The sequence below is a fragment of the Microcaecilia unicolor genome, chromosome 1, assembly GCF_901765095.1.
Source record: "Microcaecilia unicolor chromosome 1, aMicUni1.1, whole genome shotgun sequence".
Classification (NCBI taxonomy): domain Eukaryota; kingdom Metazoa; phylum Chordata; class Amphibia; order Gymnophiona; family Siphonopidae; genus Microcaecilia; species Microcaecilia unicolor.
This window is the reverse complement of record NC_044031.1, coordinates 525,901,665-525,915,371: the sequence shown is the minus strand read 5'-3', so window position 1 is coordinate 525,915,371 and position 13,707 is coordinate 525,901,665. Positions and strand designations below refer to the sequence as shown.

At 41.0% G+C, this 13,707-nt stretch overlaps 1 protein-coding gene across 2 annotated transcripts in view; it reads left to right on the top strand.

Moving 5' to 3' along the window:
- Positions 1-13,707, top strand: part of LOC115460397 (myosin-11-like) — a 241,640-nt gene that overhangs the window by 82,906 nt on the left and 145,027 nt on the right. The window lies entirely within an intron of this gene.

Below are 13,707 nucleotides of genomic sequence, written 5' to 3'. Positions count from 1 at the left end.
TATTATGATCAATGATAGTCAATCGTGATATTTCTCTCTTCTATATCGAATGTTTGAAACAATACTTAATGTTACTTAGCTTTTAATCTTGCCCTACGGGGCTCTCCATTTCGCTGTATATAATAAGCTTCTTCAGGGGGCCAAGCAACTTTTTGGCTAATCACGATATCTTATAGCATGGCGTCTCTGCTCCTGTGACTCCGGTAGTGAAAAGTATTGTTTCAAACATTCGATATAGAAGAGTCCAAAGAACGCTGGCGTTTGAGCACATTAAGCGCAGCAACGCCAAGCTAGGACTGATGAGATCTTTTTCTCTGCTTTTAGTTTAATATAGATAAAAGAAGAAAAAAGAAAAATATTTTTAAAAAAAAAGGGATACCGTTTAATACCTTGATTAGAAATTTAAAAATATTCAGCTCATCATTGCTATTACGGTGGAAGTTTTTTGCTGAAATTGTGTCCAATTAGATCTTTTAGGGTTTAAACTGTGCCATAATTGCTGTTATTGTAAACAGGCTCTGGAAGGAGATAAAATCTATAATCAAATGATGAACATTTTTTTTTATTTGAAACATTCAGGAGATTCTAATTCAGCAGGGGTGGTATATGTAATTGTATGCCCATGCAAGCAGTGGTACGTGGGTCAGACAAAGAGAAAGGTTAAAATTAGAATAGGGGAACATTTGAGTAACATCAGGAGAGGAAATGTTGAAGCACCGTTAGTAAAACATTGGTTAGATAAGAAACATACATTAGATGATTTAAGATTTTCTACCCTAATAAAAATAGAAATGGGGATTAGAGGAGGAGATATGAGTCAGAAATTGTTAGTTACTAAACAAAGAATTGTATTCACTTGGAAAACATTTTTCCCGCATGGGTTGAATCAGGGTGTTGAATGGACTGAAGTAGTTTAATTCCAGGCAACAGTAATTTACTTAATGGACCGATTAGTTACAGCTGCTTTGAATGACTTGTAAAAAAGATTTAAAGAGGACATAGAGTGGAGTCACGTGATGCTAGGCGAAGGGAAGGTCGCCGCTTGATAGAGCTCCGAGACCCCTCGTACAACAACTTCCCCTAGCGCTGCACGCATCTGCAGAGAACCCACGAAATTGAGCTAGAAAGGCACGGGAAACTTCCCCGGTGTGAGCAACGGCTGGTGAGCTGAGATTCGGGTCGGAATGGCCACAAAAATCAGCCAGAAAGACAGCGCACGGAGCCGCACAGGCGAAAACAAAATGGCGGAGATTGGTGCGTCAAGCGAATTGGTGAGTTCCGCCTGGGCAGCAGAGATAGCCGCGGAAGTCTCCACTTTATTAGAGGCATCCGTCGATAAAAAATTACAGAAAATCTCAGATCAAATAGTGCAAATGGATGGTAAACTAGAAAGCTTACGCACAGATTTGACTGGGTTTCAGCAGAGACTGTCGGACGTGGAAGATCAGTGCCAGCAAAGTGAAAGCAAGCAAGAACAAATGAAGGAGCAATTGAACAAACTGGAAGCTAAAGTACAAGATCTTGAAAATAGATCAAGCCGGAAAAATTTAAGGCTGGTGGGGCTTCCGGAGTCAATACGCGAGGTAGAGCTGCGGGACTTCCTTGAAACATGGCTGCCCAAGACACTAAACTTACCTGGGTTGGAGAAGGAGTTAAAAATTGAGCGAGCACACCGGTTGGGCCGTGCTGGACAGGACTTAGAAAGACCTCGTGTGATAATATGTAAAATTCTCAACTACACCCACAAGCAAGAAATATTGCGAGCATGGAGAGCGAGAGGCAAGGTGCAGTATGAGACCCGCAATGTCCTTTGTTTTCAAGATTTTTCAACTGCAGTGGCAGCCCAGCGCAGGCAATTTGTGGAAGTGTGCAAGAGCCTGTATGAAAAAAGAGCTAACTTCGCTCTGATGTTTCCTGCCAAACTAAGAATTCAGTACAAGGGCAAACAGCACTTTTTCAGCTCACATGTGGAGGCCTTGCACTTTGCTAATAAAATGGAGCAGAGACCGGAGGAAGGGAGCGAGGCCACACGGATCAGCAGCCCACGAGATCAGTGATAAGGAGGTGATAAAGGCTTGGTCGGATTAAGCCCAGAGGAAACAAGGAGATATGAAAGTAGAGGAAGATAGAGTGGACATTGAACACATACAAGCTGGCAGGACTGTACAGTAAGGACTGTAAATAAATATAGAATCCTTGAATACATGCAGGTATTTTCTCGGCCCATGGAGGGATTTACACCAAAGCTTCCTGTATCAAGGGCTGTGTCTATGTTTAAGTATAACAGATGTAAATTTAAGGCCAATACTATATATACTAGGAAGCAGGACTGTATAATGTTAGCAGTTCATAATTAATAGGGGGTGAAACATAAAATCTGGAGGTCAGCGCTAGGGGGGAAAAGGGGGGGGGGGCGTGACTCGTTCTCTAGCGAGAACCACAGGACAGGAAAGGAAGGAGTTCAGAGGTGGTGGGAGGGGGGAAAGGAGAAGGGAGGGGAGGGGGAAGGGGAACTATGGAAAGGAGTTACGGGAGGGAGGGGTTTTTGGTTTTTTTTTTTTTCTTTTCTTCCCTGTTTGTTTTGATAGTTTCATATGGCTCTCAACTGCAGGCCAAAGAAAGGAGGGTGCCCAGGGGCTGGGGGGTGCTCTTCAGAGTGCGAAAGTTATCAGACACTGTTATGGTTATAAAACAAGAGGCTGAACTCAATTAGGTTGATATCCTGGAATGTGGGGGGGATCTCCTCGCCTGTGAAACGTACTAAAGTCATGCAGGCTTTGCAGAGATACAAAGCTGATATAGCATTCCTCCAGGAGACCCATCTCTCCAATAACAAGCACAGTAAATTTCAGAAGGGTTGGGTGGAACTGGCAGTAGGCTCGCCAGCACAGGGAAAAAAGGGAGGAGTGTTGATATTGATTCGGAGGGGCCTGCAGATGCGAACTAAAACAATAAAACGAGATGAGGGAGGCAGGATAGTGATAATGGAAGTAGAAATAGGCACATCTTCATATATCCTGTGCAATATATATGCACCCAATGTGTACGACAAGAAATTCTACAACAAATTATTAGAACTGCTGGGCTCCTACCAGGGTGGCAATGTTATACTCGGAGGGGATTTCAATATGGTGATAGACCCTGAGATAGATAGATGTGGAGAATTGGGTCTACAGCATAGATTTCAATCAAGAGGTGTGCCTTTCCTCTGCTCAGCCCTCAACTTGATAGATGTGTGGAGAGTATTGCATCCTTCGCAGAGGGACTATATGCACACCTCCAGAGCGCACTTGACCCAATCCCGTATCGATTATTTTCTCATATCCCCAGCACTGTTTTCTCAAGTGCCAAAAGCAGAGATAGGCCCATGCGAGATTTCGGACCATGCGATGGTATGGTTTGAACTACAGGTTACTGGAAGAGGGCTTGGGAAGGGAGGGTGGAGATTCCCGTTTGAACTGTATAGAGACCCAAATTTTAAGTCCTTTATCAGTGAAAAATGGCAGGAATTTCAGCAATTTAATGGAGGTCACAGACATGAAGTGGTATTGTACTGGGAAACAGCCAAAGCAGTAATGAGGGGAGAGGTGATAGCCTACAGAGCTAGAGCCAGGAGAATGAGGGATAAAGAGATCCTACGCTTGGAAAGAGAGGCTCGGGTGAGAAGGAAGAGATTAGGGGAGGAAGTCATGGAAGAGAACAAGAAGGAGTTGCTCATAACTCAGAAAAACCTAAACGAGCTCCTTCATCAAAGAGCACAAAAAACGCAAATGTATTATAAATACCAACTATTTCAATATGGAAATAAAGCAGGCGCAGTATTGGGCAGGTTAGTGCAAGGGAAGAAAGGGCCCTCAAGGATCCTGCAAGTGAAGGATGGAGGAGGGAACCTCATAAGGGAAACTGGAGATATTATAGGGAGATTTAGGGAATTTTTATGGCCCTGTATGCAGAACCTACCGATATTGTAGAAGACAGTAATCTATATTTAATAAACCAAAATTTGCCCAAGATCACTGAAGAGCAAAGAGAGACTCTGAACAATCCTATTGAGGAAGGGGAATTGATGCTGGCCCTACAGCAAAGTGACCTGCATAAGGCGCCAGGGCCAGACGGATTCAGTATAGCATTCTATAAGATCTTACAAGAGCAGGTCACACCTCCTCTGTTAGATTTATATAACAACATGATCTCAACTGGGACAATGCCAGACTCCCTTAACATAGCAAAAATTATATTATTACGAAAACCTGGGAAGGATGACACTGAGGTAAGTTCCTACAGACCAATCTCCCTATTAAATAGCGATCTTAAATTATATGCGAAGATCCTGGCTAATCGACTGGCAAAGCTTTTGCCTTGGTTAATAGCACCCCCTCAAGTTGGGTTTGTGCAAGGGACAGCAGTGGCAAAGAATGTGAGGGCTCTGTTGACATCCTTGGAGACAGTGGAAAGACAGAAAAGGCCTTCTCTGGTTGTCAGTTTTGACGCAGAGAAGGCCTTTGATAGGGTGGTGTGGGGCTTTCTATTTGCGGTACTGACTAAGATGGGCATTGAAGGGGCTTTCCAGGATGCGATAGGAGCACTATATGTAAATCCTCAGGCATATTTATGGATCAACGGGGAACAGTCACCCTTATTCCCGATCAGGAGGGGCACGAGACAGGGGTGCCCTCTCTCGCCCCTACTATTCGTCTTGGTATTAGACCCATTGATCAGCGAAATTATGGACCACCCAGAAATAGAGGGGGTAAATTGGGGACCCGAAGGGTTTAAGATTTCTGCTTTTGCAGATGATTTATTGGTCCATTTAACACAACCAAAAAGTTCGTTGGAGGCCTTATTAGAACTCTTTAGGGAATATGGGGATTTCGCCGGTTTTAAAATAAACTATTCAAAATCATTAGCGCTAGCCACAGACAATAGTGTGAGGCAGATGTGGGGAGCAGAGTTCCCACTACGATGGGCATCAGAGTCACTCCAATACTTAGGAGTACAGATTCCCCAAAAAACATCGGAAATACATTTGATGAATATCGGTAATAGGATTGCAGCTTTGAAGGACCGGTTAGACGGATGGGGAGTCCTGCCACTTAATCTGCATGGGAGAGTACATCTGTTTCGTATGGTGGAATTTCCACGATGGTTATACTTATTTCAGGTACTCCCTATACGATTACGGGCTAAAGATCTAAATCAAATCTTCAAATATGTCAGGAAATTTATTTGGAGAGGGTCAAAGCCAAAACTCCCTTTGAAGTTAATGATGGGGTCATGGAGAGAGGGAGGCATTGGATTACCAAACCTCCATCACTACAACCAGGCTAGTCTACTCTGGCACCTGGGTGATTGGTTATTAGATAGGCAAGATTACACCCCCCATAGCTTGGAGCAGGAGTGTTTTAAACCTTACCACTTATATTTTTTGTTACAATGCCCGAGCCGACAACTCCCGTCATGGGTAAGCAATAGTATATTGGTAAGACCTTTGAGACAGGTGTGGAGAGAGTTAAATGAGATCTGGGGGCTAGCGGCGGATGTAACAGATCTTCTGCCCCTGCAGGGCAACCCACAGTTTTCACTAGGTACGGAGAATAAAGTACTTTGTAGGTGGGCAACGATGGGGATCACCAGATTGGAACATGTACTAGATTCTAAGGGACGATTATTGGAGCTTGGAGCTCTGGGAGTAGGTATTACTCAAAATCATCAATTTGCGTATTATCAGATAGCACATTATGTCAGATCTTTAAAGCAAGGGAAATTGAGTAGTGGACATGGGCGCCAAATAAGGGCATTCTTTAGTTCCATGCAAGGGAGGCGTTTATCGGTTTCTGGATTACAAAAAGCGTTGGGGGAGATGAACAGGGGTAGAGATACAGACCATATTTTAGGGAAATGGGCTCATGATCTAAAGCGTCCAAACCTGAAGCTAGATTTTCAGAAGTTATCGGCTAGGATTCCCACCCTATCGAGAAACGCGGCCATGAGGGAATGTCAATACAGGATTTTATATAGGGCATACATGTCAAAGTATCAAGTATCCAAATTTGGAGGAGGAATTGATTCTTTATGCTCTAAGTGTGGGCAGAGGGAAGGCACATTATATCACTACCTTTGGGAATGTTATAAGATCCAGAACTATTGGAGGCAAATTGTGGGATTTCTAGAGTTGATATTAAAGAGCAAGATTCCGCTTACTCCGCAGGGTCTCCTTTTAGATCAATATGAGTTATTTGTTTTGCACACGGGGGGAGCATGGCAGTTCATCAGGAAAGCCAGTTTAGTAGGTAAGAAACTGATTTTACAGGCTTGGGTACATTCCGAACCGCCGGAGTATTGGCATTGGAGAAATAGTTTATATGAACTGCTGATGATGGAGAGGAGAGAGGTGGGATCCTCCCCAAAAGGAAAGAGGGCATTCCTGAAGATTTGGGAACCTTATATCCAGTCCCTGGCGCCCAGGGCGAGAAGTTTTATTCTGAACCGATTATGAAGCGGCCATATCCTGAGTTTTTTTTTCTCTCTTTCTTTCTTTGGAATATTAGGTTGGGAGGAGTTGGTGGGCAAAGGGAGAAGGTGGGGTTATTAAATTTCAAAGTGTATGGGAGAGCTGTTAAGGTGGATTAGAAGCTACGCCTAAGATATAAACATGGTTAACAGAACAAATCATAGCACTTGGTAGCTTGGTATAGTAGACTAAGTCTGCACAATAAGAGTGTTACATTCCAGAACGGGGGAGGGGGTCATCAGAGTATAGGACCCAGGACCTCTTCCGGGACGGGAGGGAGCCAGTCCAATATGAAAAGTCAAAGCATGCACATATCGACCAACACTTAGAGGGGGGGGGAGGGGTAGAGATAATATGTTAAAAGTTTGATAACGAGCTGTATCATACGGTTTAAACAGAGCTTGTTTATATACTCTGAATTTCTGTATATGTACCAGGTTAACGGTGTTTTCTTTGAATTGTTATCAATAAAAACTGTTGAACCTTAAACTAAAAGGAAGGGAGGGCGGGGGGAGGGGGTGTTCGGGGATAAAAGAAGAAAATGATTTGATGTATGTGGACGGATTGCAAGTTGTCTGTTGTATTAGTAAGGTTATTTGCTGGACATTATGTATATATGTTTTATATAATACGTCAATAAACAGATTTAAACATAAAAAGAGGACATAGAGTATTCACTAGCATACGCACTTGTTTGCTTCTGTTTGACTGGATGTGTGCGGGATGAATCCATTGAATGGATCTCCTATCTGAGAGATAGTGTCAAGAGAAGTCGGATGTAAAATCTGCTTATTGTAAGTATTTTGAAAATTATAAAAATTAGTATGTTAAATTTAGAGATATGAGATTTATGGTGCAATAATATATTCACAGCCATTGCAGTTGCCTTATACACAATGGATGAATTAGAATGATATATCGCTGTGCTTATGCGATGAATAGACAGCTCCTGAGGACGCCGTTGGTGAAACACAGCACTGTGTAGAGCTGCAAGAAAGGAATTGTTTGTACAAAGAATCTATGGACAATAAAGTAAAACACTAAGAGGGTGTGTTGTGAACTTTGGAAGATCTTGACCACAACTGAAATGGACTATAAAAGTGTGGATTTTAAATAATGATGGAATAATTGTGTTAATAATTGTGTTAATAAAGAGTAATTTGATAAGATTTAAAATCTAAAAGAATATCTATTCCTATAAAGTTTTATGCTATATAATTGGTGGGATAGTTATAAAATTGTTCCCTTGAGGTAGTTTTATCCATTTCACATTAAGTGTCATTTTATCTATTGTCCTTGAGGATTCGCCTTCTTCTATTAAAAATTTCTTGAATAGATAGGATTAAAGTGTCTTGCTGAAGAGTAGGTGATCTGTTATCCATCTCATATCTGTTGGTAGTGAGTTCCACATCTTTGTTGCGAGGTAGGGAAACCCTGCTGTATGGATAGATTTATATGTCACACCTTTGCAGCTGGGATAGTGTATTAAGAAAGATTTCTGGTCTCTTGTCATGGTATTCATCATTGGGAGAGCAATTAAAGAACACACATAGTCAAAGGCCACACCATACAATATTTGAAAGACTGAAACGGTTATTTTGAAATATACCCTAGCTTTTACTGGAAGCTAGTGTAGAGTTTGTAATAGCGAGGTAGCCCTTTGATACCTCGAAGCCTTGAAAATCAGACATGCTGCAGTGTTTTGGGCAGTTTGTAGCTTCTTTATGTTTATTTCTTTCCATCCACCAGTAGGACTATAAGATGAAATGACTTGATTGAAAAAAGGTCCCTGATTCTCCTCATTTCCATAGTGATCTAGACACTCTCTGAACAACTGCTGTTATTTGATCATCAAAGGTTAGATTATGATTTACTATGATTCCTAGAACTGTTAGATTTCTTTCCAAAGGATAGCTAGTTTAGCCGATCATGAATTTACTGTATGTGATTGGACAATATGGTTAGTGGAGGAGTGGTCTAATGGTTAGTGTAGCAGGTTTTGATCCTGGCAACCTGGGTTCAGTTCCCACTGCAGTTCCTTGCGCCTTGTAACCTTGGGCAAGTCACTTAACCTTCCATTGCCCCAGGTACAATAAAAAAAAACAGATTGTGAGCCCTCTAGGGACAGAGAAAGTACCTGCATATAATGCGTACAGTGCTAAGTATGTCTAGTAGCACTATTGAAATGATTAGTAGTAGTAGTAGTAGCAGCTATCTAGTCCAGAGTGAATCTTTGTTGTTGTGTCATTGATGTCTCTTTCAAAGGGGATGTATATCATCACATCGTCCGTGTATATATGCAACTTGAATCCTCTCATTTCAAATTGTCTTCCCAGCAGTGCCAGTAATATTGGGGACTCCACACTCAGGACCCAATGATAGGAGATATTGTTGGAGAACTTGACCTGATAAAATCTAAGTCTGAGGAATCCACCAAACCATCGTAGCACTGATGCTGATCAGCATGTAGAGCAGTAGATCATGGTCAACCACATCAGATGTGCAAAACATATCGAAATAGTACCAAAACCTTCCTTCCCATGCTAATTTCCTGTATGACTTCGTTCACAAATGATATTATTATGTACTCTGTTCTATAGTGTGGTCTGAAACCTGATTGAAATTGGTACAGTACTGAGTGTAAGACAGGTAGTCCATCAGTTGTTGTGAGATTGTCCCCTCCATGACCTTAATTAGTAGTGGAATGGAAGCCATTGGTCTGCATTTTGTCACTTTTCACTGTGGTGTTCTTAAAGATTGATGTGAGAATTGTGTTGCCTTTGTTTCCTGGGAAATGGCTCTCTGATAGTAAATAGGATATGTGTTTTGGTAGTAGTTTCTCATTATAGAGTTGGGACACTCATCGAACATGCAATGAAATTTTGAGTATTTTTACAAGAGGACTTGGACCCTTGTCATTAGTGGCACATTGAATGAGGACCAGATTCTATCTGCCCTCTTGGGCTCATTTGTGCTATGTTAGACAGATAGTTCTCAATGGTAGTTCTAGGCTTGGATAAGCCCACCCTAATATTAATCACTTTTAGTTCAAAGTATGAGGCCAGTTCTGCTGCAGATGGCGTGGTCTTGTTAGTGGATACTACACTATGAACCTCTACCAGGTTTTTTACTAGTCTATATAATTTTTTTATGTTAAGTTGCCCAGTATCCAATGTATGAATCATTGTATTTCTTTTTTGCTTGTTTTATGATATATTTGTAGGCTCTCATTGCTTTTTTTCCACTGTTCTTTGTGAAACGCTGTGGCTTCTTTGCTCCACCTTCTCTCTAGCTTCTTACATAACCTTTTAGCACTTATTATTTCTTGGTTAAACCAGGGTGATGATCCATTTTTAGGTTTTGTCTTTAATGTCTCAGGTGCTGTGTTATAGAGAGCAGATTTACTATTGGAATCCCATACACTCATAAAGTCAGTCGAATCTGGTATTAGGCTTAGTTGAATGTTGAGGGACATTTCCCATAAGAACATAAGAATAGCCATATTGGGTCAGAACAATGGTCCATCTAGCCCCCCAGTATCCAGTTTCCAACAGTGGCCAAGGAGACAAGGACCCAGCAGAAATCCAAATAGTAACAACATTTCATGCTACCAATCCAAGGGCAAGCAGTGGCTTCCCTATGTCTATCCCAATAAAAGACTGTGGACTTTTCCCCCAGGAATTTGTCCAAACCTTTTTTTTAAACCCAGATATGCTAACCGCTGTTACTACATCCTCCAGTAGTGAGTTCCAGATCTTAACTATTCATTGAGTGAAAAAAAATGTTCTCCTATTTGTTTTATAAGTATTTCCATGTAACTTCATTGAGTGTCCCCTAGTCTTTGTATTTTTTGAAAAAGTAAAAAAAAAATCAATTAAATTCTACTCTTTGTACACTACTCAGGATTTTGTAGACCTCAATCATATCTCCCCTCAACCATCTCTTTTCTAAGCTGAAGAGCCCAAACCTCTTTAGCCTTTCCTCATATGAGGGGAATTCCATCCCCTTTATCATTTTAGTCATTCTTTGAACCTTTTCTAATTCCGCTATATCTTTTTTGAGATACAGTGACCAGAACTGAATGCAGTACGCAAGATGAGATCGCACCATAGAGCAATATAGAGGCAATGTAGCATTCTCAGTCTTATTTACCATCCATTTCCTAATAATTCCTAGCATCCTGTTTGCTTTTTTGGCTGCTGCCACACACTGGCAGAAGATTTCAGCATATTGTCTACAACACCACCTAGATCTTTTTCTTGGGTGCTGATCCCCCAAGGTGGACCCTAGCATTAGAGAACTATGATTTGGATTGTTCTTACCAATGTTCCTCACTTTGCATTTGTCCACATTAACTTTCATCTGCCATTTGAATGCCCAGCCTTCCAATTTCCTATGGTTTTCCTGCAAATTTTCACAGTCCACATGTGTTTTAACAGCCTTGTATAGTTTTGTGTCATCTGCAAATTTAATTACCTATTTGTCATTCCAATTTCCAGATCATTTATAAATATGTTAAAAAACACTGGTCCCAGTACAGATCCCTGTGGCACTCCAATATTCACCCTCCTCTATTGAGAGAAATGGCCATTTAACCATACCCTCTGTTTTCTGTCCAATAATCCAAATACTCCAGGAAGATGAATTACTGAAAGAGATATTCCCATCCCCACCAGTGCTGGCCTTCCGACAGCCACCAAACTTAAAACACAAGCTGATCAGAAGTAAACTCCCAACACAGACGGAAAAAGAAAAGGGCACATTTCCCTGTAACACAGCCAGCTGCAAACTATGCCAAAACATTTCACAAGACCCCACAGTCATTCACAAAGGAAAAATATTCAACATAAAGGACTATTTTACATGCTCATCTTCCAATGTGGTATATATCATTCAGTGTAAAAAATGTAACAAAGGATGCTATATTGGAGAAACAGGCCAGATGCTTAAGACAAGATTCAATCTGCACAGACATCACATGAAAATAGCCGGTGCCAGTCAAGCCCCCACCCCTGTGGGCCAACACTTTACAAGACCAGAACACTGCACCAGTGATTTCACAGTAAGAATACTGAAAGGTAATTTTAAAACAATACAGGAACGTAAGACCTTTGAAATAAGAATGATTGAATATTTTGACACCCAACAAACAGGACTTAATAAGGATCTGGGTTTTCTAACCCATTATAAACCATAAAGCTGTATTTCTCTGTTTATTTCTCTGTTTATTACCCTCCTCTCACCTACCAACACCCATCCTGTTAGAATATCAATGAAATGCTTTGATGTCCCCATGCATACCCCCACCCTCCCACTCTTGTCAGACTGTCAAAGTAATGCTTTGATGTTTCTCTTATATATACTATCTGCTAACACATTTGCTTATTTCCGATCTGACGAAGAAGGGCAACCTTCGAAAGCTAATCAAGAAATGTATTAAGTTATGTCCAATAAAAAAGGTATCATCTTATTTTCTTTTCCATGTTTTATTTTGTTTGATTTCTATTGATAACCTGTCCAATAACCAATTTTTAATCCACAGCAGAACATTGTTTCCTATCCCATGACTTTTCAATTTTCTCAGGAATCTCTCATGAGGAACTTTGTCAAAAGCTTTCTTAAAATCTAGATATACTGCATCAGCCGCCAAACCTTTATTGACATGTTTATTCACACCTTCAAAGAAATTAAGCAATTTGAGGCAAGACTTTCCTTTGCTGAAACCATGCTGACTCTGTCCCATTAAACTTTGTGTGTTCCCTAATATTATTGTTTATAATAGTTTCCACTATTTTACCCAGTACCAACGTCAGGCTTACCGGTCTGTAATTTCCCGGATCACCCCTGGAATTCTTTTTAAAAATCCAAGAACTTGGCTGCTGATATCTTACCTCTGGTGTAAACCTTCGTGGGTGTTTCCTTCTTGCTTGTTTTTAATCTTGCCTCTCTCCAGTTTAGGATGAAAGTCAATTTACTCTGGGCTGACCATGGAACAGGCAACCAGCTATTCTGTGTTATGTAAATGTCCCTGTGATTCATTAATCTATATGCAAATAGATCCAGTAAGTGGCCCTTATTATGGGACGCGTTTGGCTCAGGGCTTGCAAAGTCCCAAGAAATCAAAACGCTCCAAACTTCTATGGAGTTATCATTCTGCTTGTCCAAGTGGATATTAATGTCTCAAGTTAGAATGATATTGGAGTATGATGTACATACATTGGACATAATCCATAAAATCATCCTGGGCTGCAGACCAGCTACCAGGAGGACAACTGTCCCTGTAGTGATGTATTACAAATTGTGCATGGTAGGGAAGGAGATATATGTTATGAGATCAATTTCAAGTTGAAAAAGGATTTGCAAATAACCTCTGTACCCCCCCTTTTTTTGTTCCCTTATTAGATATATAATTTTGTAACCTGGCGGTCACAGATCTTTTAGTAAAGGGTTGTCTTTACTGTGTAACCAATTATCTATTCAAACAATAGTCCCATTTGCTCCTCCTCTAACCATTTTTTTTCACAAACTCTATCTTATTAACCATTGATCAGGCATTTGCGTAGCCCACAGGTATCAGCACTTTGGATTCAGTCACATTATCTTCGCATTTAACACTTATTAATTGTCACTTAATATTATTGTATTTCTTTTTAAGTCACTGTGGAGCCCTTCCATTTTCTGGTAGTTCCTCACTATTGGGTAAAGGGATGGCCAGTGGCCCTCCCGTTCTAGCATTGTTACTGCCCTTGTCATATTTTGTTCCTCTTAGGCAGTGGCTGGACGATGTTAGAACTGGTATCTTAAATTAAGAACCTTGGGACCAGGCTTGTACATTGGTAGCCAAATCAATAACATTAGATAAGTCAGGTACCTCTGTAAGGACACCATTGTGGCATTCATCATTCCAGATGTCCCAGTGGACCAAGGGCAATGTCAGTTATCTGAGGTCACTTGTATATTTAGATATAGGAAGTATTTCTATGTTCCAGGAGGGCTCACATATTTATACTGAAATTAAAGAATTAAAGTGGGAATTGAACCTGGGTCCCTTTGTTCATTATCCATTGCACTGACCACTGGGCTACTGCATCCACTTTCTAACTGCTTTCTTAGGAATGGCCATAGTATCTGGAGCTGTCATACAGCCTACTGTCACATTTATGGGAGGTAGGAGGGGGTCAGTGATCACGGGGGGA